Genomic DNA, 9,235 nt, shown 5'->3' on the forward strand with positions numbered 1-9,235 from the left:
GATGGGACTGCTAGTCGTTTGCTATTGTTTGACTAATGTGGAGCATTCCCATGCTCCCACACCCCAGATCGCACCCACTGCCAGGGCCTCAGACCCACTAGAATACTGGGAGCACCCAGCTGCAATCAAAGAAGTGCGAAACTGGCCTTTCAGTCGCCAGCGGTGGATTGTGGACTGGCAAGGAGGAATCTGTCAATGTTACTGTGGGACAGGGTGGTTGCTCGGTTTCCTCCCATATGCCAGGATCGGGAAAAATGAGTGTGGGACGGGAAGATTGTTGTGTTTTCTTCCAACGGCCCTGGTGCTATTATATTCTGCCAGCAGGTACGCTGCCCACCCTGGGTCCCAATGTGACCACTGCTGCAACCCCACCTGCAGCTCAAAATTCTATAACCACCCGGAGCCCAAGGAGGCGACCAAACCCTCCAACTCCACCTCCATGGGAGATGATAGTTCCAGCAGTTCCCCTGCCTGATGACACTTTAGCACAACAGTGTACAGCTCACCAAATACACCAGTCCTCCAAGTACAGCAAGGTACTGTGCTGGTTTAAAAATGGCTCGTATGCTGTCAAGTGGTGGTCCACAGAATGGGAGGCCAACACGCCCCATATTCTGGATATTTTGTGGTTCCGCCATATGGATGAGGGGGTCATGCTCATGGAATTGAATACACAATAGCTGCATATCACCAATCACCCTGGGAAAATCTGCAGGGCACAACCCTGGTCAACACAGAACAACTGGCCAAGCCCATGGGGGGCACCGTGCCAGAATCATTTCTGCAAGATCCCAAAGCCATAGACCTGGGCAGTGTGCATTTAAGTACACAGATGGGGACACACCCGAGCGAATATACTCCTTCGACCAATCCAACTGGGAGATTTACCAATCCCAAAGGGAACAAGAAATATGTTTAAACACCCGAACAGGAGAACCCCTTTCCATTTTTTGCATTAAGCAGGGATGTACGTTGTTAATCCAGAAGGAGCCACTACAGGTGTACCCGCTACCTCACTTATTTAACATCACTCCCTGGTGGAGGTTCCAAACAAGGGCTCCGGTTCTCCTTAATGCCTCCTTGTTCAATGCCTGTATCACATTTAACTCCAAGCAATGGTTTGTCAGAATAGCATTTCCTAACTCCTCTGCCAGCACTTGGTTGACAGAACATATGTTGCACTGGACCTGGCCAACTGTTTTCCAACCCACAGCTCAGCCTCCAATCACCCAGAAAAAAAGAGATACCTTAGACCATGTGTGGAATGGGCTCAATTCAGCCATGGGAGTTTGGAACATAGATAAATCCCAGAAAAACACCCAAGGAATCATGGATATATGGCAAGCCATAGGTTTTCTCACTAAGGGAGGTATGATTGATAACATGGCCTTAGAATACACTGAGTTAGTGGCAACCATTGGCCAAAAAGCAGCACAAATAAGTTACCTTTTGATGCATGCAGCCTTCCAAGCCAATGTTAATCAAACCTGGAGCACTGCTTGTGCTCAAGTGCAGCTTTCACTTAACCTTCATTTTTCCCAGGTGATGGGTGATCTCAGACACAAAGAATGGCCTTTTGGTTTAGCGCACCATGGACTACCCCCAGCTTTAGCTCAATGGTTAGTTTACCGAGACACATGGAGCACATGCTGGGAGGGGTGTAGCAAGACAAAATGCTTTTTCATCGTACACAGGGTAGCAAATGGCACATGGTCCACCACCCATCTCTTGACAACAGGACTAGGGGGTGGGTGCATGTGGGACGGGGACTTACAGCATCCCATTTGGGAAATTGTAACCCCCGACTGTCCCAAGTATTTAGCCCAATCCCCAGTTTACCCTGTAAATGGCATTCTAATAGGCTTGGGAACTTTATGGAGAGGGTGGCCTAATAGTCGCCCTAACATGGTTTGTGTAACACCCCTACCAGCAACTCCCTATATTACCCTAGCCCAGCGAGTTTGCTGGAAAGGTCCTGTCCGCTTATATCATCCTAACAGCACGTTTTGGACCTCCTGCACCAGCTGTTGTGCAGAAGCTCAAGATTTCCCAGGGGAATCAGCTACCCTATACGTCCAAGACCAGGAAGCCACCTTAATGTGGCCGAAAACCCAATTAGAAAGCGTCACCCTTAACCTAAGCCTTCCAAAATCCTGGGTTAAAGATGTAGACATGCCCCAGCTAAAGGAATGGGGTAAAGTAGTGGCCCACATAAAAGGTTTGTTCGAAGATGCCCCAAAAGGAAAACAACTTGCCCTCATAGCTCAAGAGGGAGGGCGAATTATTAAATGCGCTACTAATATTCCCCCGCTGCGTAAGTGGTGTGAAGTGGTCTGTACTGTGCAAATGTATACCTTTACTAAAGGTGCTGCTTTTCCTTGGTTTGTAGGAGTACTAAGTTTAGTCATAGGAATATTATTATTCAATATAATCTTTAAACGTTGTTGTTATAAAATGAAGTTTAATACTCATGCCAAAGTAAATGTTGTTGCTTCTGCCAACCATGTATACACCACCTGGCAGAAATCATATTTGTAAGCCTTACCAAATGCTCCAAAGAAGCAAGGGGTGGATTGTGATGGCAAGAACCAGAGGGATTAATAAGCAATAAATATGTGCTTCTTGGAGGTATTTGGAATTTTTGCCTCATATAAAGCTTTTAAGTCTGTAACCCGCAAATATAACTTGTCTGTCATACATTTAACCAAAATGATAAAACTAACTGTTCATGGAACTAGGGTAACAGCTATAGGGCAAGATTGTGAGTGGCTATAAAGCCAACAGATTAGCATAAGACTAGGTATAAAAAGCACGTGTGTCAGGTGACCAGCAGGAAGGAGGGAATAGAACGGTCATTGCTGTTCCAGCCCAGACTCCTGGTGTGAGTGAGGATCGGATCCTGATCAAGGGACCTTCCCCGGAATCCCTCCGACAGTGTCGATTGGGGATGCCTGACTTCACTGGAATCACTTGGCGCACACCTGGCATCAAGGGACTATCAATAAGTTGCCAAACACGTCTGTCTATCTGTTGTTTTGAACAGCCCAGTGCCTGATACCCTCGCAGTGCCCAGTTGGCCTGCAACTGAATAGATCCATCTATCTGTTGCTATTATCTGTTGTTATTATTTACTATTAGCTCTTTAATACTGCATTATCTGCTTATCGCATTTATCTTTCTGTTAACTGTTGTGTGTGTAAGCTTTAATAAATTTGCCTTTGCTTCACTCCCAACTTTGCCTCCTCGATCCGAAACTGAACCAAACAGCCCAGTGGCTGATACCCTCGCAGCGCCCAGTTGGCCTGCAATAGAATTGATACACTCACAGTGCCCAGCTGGCCTGTGACAAGGGGGAGCTGTCCCGGATCCAGGGCAGCTCCTCCCACCCTATGGAGAATGGGGCTTAGCCAGGGAGCATTTGTAGCTACCTGCTGCCTGAACTGACCCAGAGCAAATTGCTCATGGCCAGGGTCTAAACATGTGCTTCGACACATTAACTAAATGTGCCATTTTTCTAGTACTTGTTTGTACTGGTACTAGCAAACAGTCCAGTAAACTAATTTAATGTGCAGTAATTGACACTTACATGTAGACAATGACACTTCACTATGCATTAGATTAGTCTAATGCACGGTAAAGTTTCTCATGTAGATACAACTAATCTGTCCCTACTTTGGCCCTGTTTCCCCTGAGGCTCCTCTCTCTAGTCCTTAATCTTGTCCCCTCTGCCAAGTTCCTACAGCTAACTTGCATACCTTGAACCTCGCACTGATTCTTCAGGATTTCCTTCTATCACCTGTCTTCAGCTTCCTGGCTCAAATGTGCCTGCTTGCCACTTTTCCCTATACCTAGCTGTGGCCCCTGGGGCCCCGTTTATGAGTTCCAGGGTGATTTGGCTGCTAAGCAGTTCAGTAGTCTCCCTGGAGTAAGCAGCACAGATCTGCTAATCATGCTCTATGGACATGCTGGGTATCCACAGGACTTCCCTTAGTATGTTCACAAAGATTGCTGCAGAACTGTTCTTACCAGATCTATCAGTCCTTCAAGTAACATTCTTTCTGCAGAAGAACATCCTGAAGAGGTACCTCAATTGTATCATATCACCGCTATACAAGATGTGCTGGAGAAAAAAAATACAAACATATTTTACTTTTCACATCTGTTAAACAAGATGGAAAATCTTGTTCAAAAAGGAAACATTCAGACACGTCAGCTTGTATGTCAACTTCTGTTCAGCGATTTCCCCATACTTCATCATAAGCTTGACTCTTATTATGAAGTGCCCTTTGATACCCGAATTCAGTCCATAGACCATGAAGAGCCATCTACTAAGACTATAGGACAAAAAAAAGCAAACAAGGACAAGTTAAGCAGCAGAGCAAAACTTCAATAAAATGATGGCAAATAGGGATAAAAGCTGATATTACCCAAACAAGATCACAGCAAAAGCAACCAGTAACCAGAGTGAATTCAAATGTTAATTTTTCTGCTACTTTCTGTCCCACTGCTTGGGCTTTGTGCTTACAGCACTGAAATACCTGTTCCCTAAAGAAAAACAAGGCCTGGAGTTGGCATTGTAAACCTTCCAATTAACTCAGACAGAAGTAAGCAACTTACAAGAGTCTCTGAACAATATTTAGGTCATGCAGCCTTCTGAAACATTTCTGAAGAAACAGCAATATGGTCTGAAGTACAGCCTGCTCAGCACCATGACAACATGAGAATGAAGTACATGGACAGTACTGATGCCTTGGAACTAACCAAAAACTTATCTGTCATTAATATGAATAATTTAATTAACCTTAACTTTCCAGTGTGACTCATACTAGTAAAAGTTCCATCAGAATTGTGCAGAATCAAGACATGGCTATGCTTAATTAATTACATGGAACTTCATGGGAAGAATAAGCCCAGCAATAGGATTTGTATAAACAGTAGCAAACTGATTGAGTTTGAAAGCTAGAGGAATGCTAGCACCTCTTGAGGAATAAACTTGTATTATTTCATACACCACTAATGCTCTTTTTGACAGTAGAGAGAGTTAACAGTGTTAGTCCAAGGTCAGGCAGAAGGCAGGGCGGGGTGGCACCTCACAGACTCTCTCATTCTGAGAGGCATAAGCTTTTGTAAGTGACAGCCTACTTAGATGCCATGAACAGACTGATATTATATGATTTTCCAGTTGCATAAGAATGAATGTATCTTGCAATTAAATACTTACGTATTTTTCTCTCCAGTGCAACTGCAGTAGAATACTAGAATTGAAGCGTTAATGGCATTCATAGCATCTGACAAGGTAGGCTGTCCCCTACAAAAAGTTTTTAACTATAGTATTAATCATTCCTTGATTAAAACGTCTGCGTCTGACAACAGTGAGCAAATCAAAGGTACCGCGACAGGTGAAAATGTACCAAGGAAAAACAGAAACTGAGGATCTGTGTGATTTACTCACCAAAGGGAAACTAAAAACACTGAATTAAACCATTTTTTCCTTAATTGGGAATTCTTATAAAAAAGAAGAATTTAGAATATAGCTAAATTCAGTCTGAAGTCTAACAAACAGAAGAGGGAAAACTGGGGAAATATCACAAAAAGGAAAGGGCCTGCTCATATAGTCAGATCCATATTTCCACAGCAAACTGTGGAATTTTTACCAAAAAAGTCCTATATTGCCATTTCCATTCTTTCAACTTCCCTTATTTGTTTGGCATAATATTAACATTATAGTACAGTATTATTAATCTCTAGGTGCAGCTAGAGCTACTGGGAAAGAAAGCAGCTTATATGAACGGTCAAAAAATTGCAATCTGATGGTACACCGATAGCAGAAAAGAGAAAGCTTTAAGTATAAGAAGAGTAATTTCCATATCCAGGTCAAGAAATATGACAAACACAGAACTGTACCTAAGTCTGAATCTAGACTGACAAGTCAAGGAAGTCTAAGGCTGCTGGGCTCCATTGTTTTACCACAACCAACAAAAATACTTTAAGCAGGCCAATAAATGACCAGAAAAGAAATGGCAGCTTATTAGACAAGAGCAAAAAGCCCAGTAAAGGCATCAGTAAGCAAAGAGCCAGTATCTTCCTACTTCCTTTGACAGCCTGGGAAGTCATGGATCCATATCCAATCACTGGTAATAGAATGAGTTTCTTTAAAACCCTTCTCAGAGTCAATAAGTCAGGATGAAGGGCAGGAAAGCAGGAAAGCCAGATTTGTTCCTCAACATGCTGTTCCAACACTGTGGACACCTATACTTTGATCTTAATCTATGAGATTTTAAACCGCAAAGGAAATAAGTAATTCAATTACTTCCTGTTGTGAAGAACCTATTATCAAGAGATACCAGCTGTGGCAAAGGGCCCCTCAGAACAGAGTCTCATCTTCAGCCCACCCACCTGTCTAGGGGCAGTCTGCCCTGCCCTGCTTGCCATGACTTGATGAATAAATAACTGATGTAAAATGCCGGGTGCTGCCCATTTAGAGCCCCAATGGCTAGGGCATTACACATAGCTCCAACCTTTCTTATACCGTGTCCTATGCCGTGCAGATGGCATCATAAGTGAGTTATATCACTGGCCTGGGGCCAGGCCAAACTCTGCCCCGTGTAGGGCCTCTAACACAGGGGTGGGCAAAATGCGGCCCAGGGGCCAGATGCAGCCTGCCAGGCCATTCTATCCAGCCCACGGGGCCCCTAAAAAATTTAGAAAATTAATATTTATCTGCCCTGGGCTGCCTGTCATGCGGCCCTTGATGGCTTGCCAGAACTCAGTAAGCAGCTCTCTGCTCAAAATAATTGCCCGCCCCTGCTCTAACATTTAGCTCAACCACTCTGCCCTTCACAGGGTCTTTTTCATACCACCCCCTCTCACAGGGTCTCTTTCATACTACCCCTCACTGAGCCACTCTCAACCCACCCTACTCGATGACTCTATATGACTCTTCAGGCTTTCCTACTGATTCTTCGGCCAGACCACATGCAGCCCTTCAAGCCACCATCACACAGACCCTACTCAACGTGTCTGCCAGCCACTGGGCTGAACTCAGTCACTAGCCCCTCTCTAGCCCGGTGGTGTTCTCTCTGTGGCTGCAGTCAGCAGACTGCTGGCTCCCCTGAGGGCCTGAGCTAAAACGGAGGCTGCTCAGCCCTATCCCCCTATCACAATTCCCTCCTGCAGTCATGTGGCTACATCATCAAGTATGGCCTGTACCTGCTGGCTGCCCTGCTGCCTGCTCTCAGCCCTTAAAGTGGCAGGCACCAAAGGTGTTCTACCACACCAGCATAAATTACTTAGGATGCCCACTAGAGTGAATATCCATCCCAGTTGGAAATACAGGATTTCTGGGTGCATTGCAGGCAGAGGACAAGTGGCATGCTATGACAAGCAAACAGGTCAGCTACAGTGCCTGCCTGGTCACCTACCCTGGGACACCATGTTGCTTTCCTTCTCCACCAGACTATGCCTTGCCCCCAGGACATTCATTTTAATCTATTCTCCACACCCAGGAGGATCTGCAAGATATAATCACTTTTTTGTCAATACATACACACACACACACACACACACACACACACACACACACACTCTCTCTCTCTCTCTCATGGTACTGCTTGATTATGCTGTGTATACTGTGCAAACATTTCACAGGAAGTGCCAAACACCTTAAAAAATAGAGCTTAAATTAGCACTGTTAAATGATTGCCAAAGATAGAAAAAAACTGCTTGAAAAAGAAGTAGGGAAGCCATACATTGTTAGGAAAGACATTCGTTCTCCAAATTTGGCAACTATTGACGCTACCACCACCAAACACTGGAAGTAGTAGCCAAATGCCATCCTTTAAGAACCACTGAAATCAGTGATGCATAACATATCCGAAACCACAATCCACTTTTTATATCGTGACACAACGTTAAAAACTTGATAAATTAAAATTCTTTAAAAGAACAATTCTTCAACTTTGAAATAAAACCCTATTAATGTCTGTAATGGGGCCCCTACCATGTTACTAGGGAGATTGGGTGGTTTATGATTTAGGGTCTCACTGGTACCTTCCCCCCCACTATTCCTCATTTTCACCTCCATCTCTCTCCCTGTACATCCATGCACTTCTTGCCTTTATTTTACAGTGTGGTCTGAGTTGGTGGGTCTCTGGGTGCTGCCACAGTTTACACACAAGCTGAGGATGAGAAGCAAGACAGCTGCTGAGTGCAGGTGTAGACATAGCTGGATGACCCAGGAGGCAGAAGTGAAGAGTCATGTGACCCAGAGCCTGGTGCAGGCTCAAGCCTTAGGCCAGAGAGGGGCAGTCTGCCTGGAGGAGCTGCCAAGGGCAGAAGCACAGATGGTGGCAGAGGGAGCTTAGAGGAAGAGAGGTTGGAGACTTGCACAGAAATTGAGCTAAGTACTTTGTACACTTTTCTGTTTTGTTTTCTTCCTATGTGTAGCATGCCACACAGGGGTGAGGTAAACCCCTGTGGGACATTGCTGTGCCCAGGGATGGGCATTGGCATTTTGGGTGATTTTCATGTTTTGTTTCTTGGAGCACTGAGTTGAAACTGAAGGGGAGGCAGAGACCATGGAAGTGAGTTAACTGGGGACACCCTGAAATTGAAGCTCAGCTGAGCAGGCAGAGCATGAAGACTGGGGTACAATTTGGGACTATTAGAGTATGACATGGTGAATATCATGAGTTTTGGGACCTGGGAGTCACAAAGCTTGAACAAAGCTGAAGACAGGCCCTGGATAGTAGGCCCCAAGCTAGAAGGCTCAGCTAAAGTATGTAGCAGGCTTACCTTTTCAGAGCTTGGGTTGACTCCCAGGATCAAAGGTCTGCTGTTTGATTGGTGGAGCCCACCCACCAATCTGGAGGCAGCACAAGAGAAGTAATGCCCAGCCCTTTTCCAAAGGGAGGGGGCAAAGAGCAGCTGGACCTGAATCAGAACTGCACCAGTCAGGTCTGGAGAACTTTGGGGGTGGAGCCCCTGAAGAGTATAAAAGAGAAATGTGCTCAGCACGCTAGGGAGAGTGAGGAGAGAGGAGCTCCAGAGACAGCCATTGTCAGGACCCCACTTGAGCTTCAGCAGTGCGCAAATTGGTGCATTGGGATCAAACTCTAGGAGCAGCTCGAGGCAGCTTGAGCCTACGAACCTAGCAAGCAGCTGGGCAGCAGGTGTAAAGATCGGCACATGAAGAGCTGGCCCTGGGAACCTAAACTATCTTGCTCAGTGTATTAAT

At 45.3% G+C, this 9,235-nt stretch overlaps 1 long non-coding RNA gene across 1 annotated transcript; it reads right to left on the reverse strand.

Annotated features, from left to right (window-relative positions):
- Positions 1-2,030: 2,030 nt before the first annotated feature.
- On the reverse strand, positions 2,031-8,732 carry LOC109288898. The gene is made up of 3 exons (XR_002095246.1): positions 8,723-8,732; positions 3,849-3,861; positions 2,031-2,734 (listed from the first exon to the last, which is right to left on the reverse strand). It is a non-coding gene; the product is annotated as an uncharacterized LOC109288898 (long non-coding RNA).
- Between the last annotated feature and the right edge of the window lie 503 nt (positions 8,733-9,235).

This window comes from Gavialis gangeticus, unplaced genomic scaffold, assembly GCF_001723915.1.
Source record: "Gavialis gangeticus isolate Ggan-Ray unplaced genomic scaffold, GavGan_comp1, whole genome shotgun sequence".
NCBI lineage: Eukaryota > Metazoa > Chordata > Crocodylia > Gavialidae > Gavialis > Gavialis gangeticus.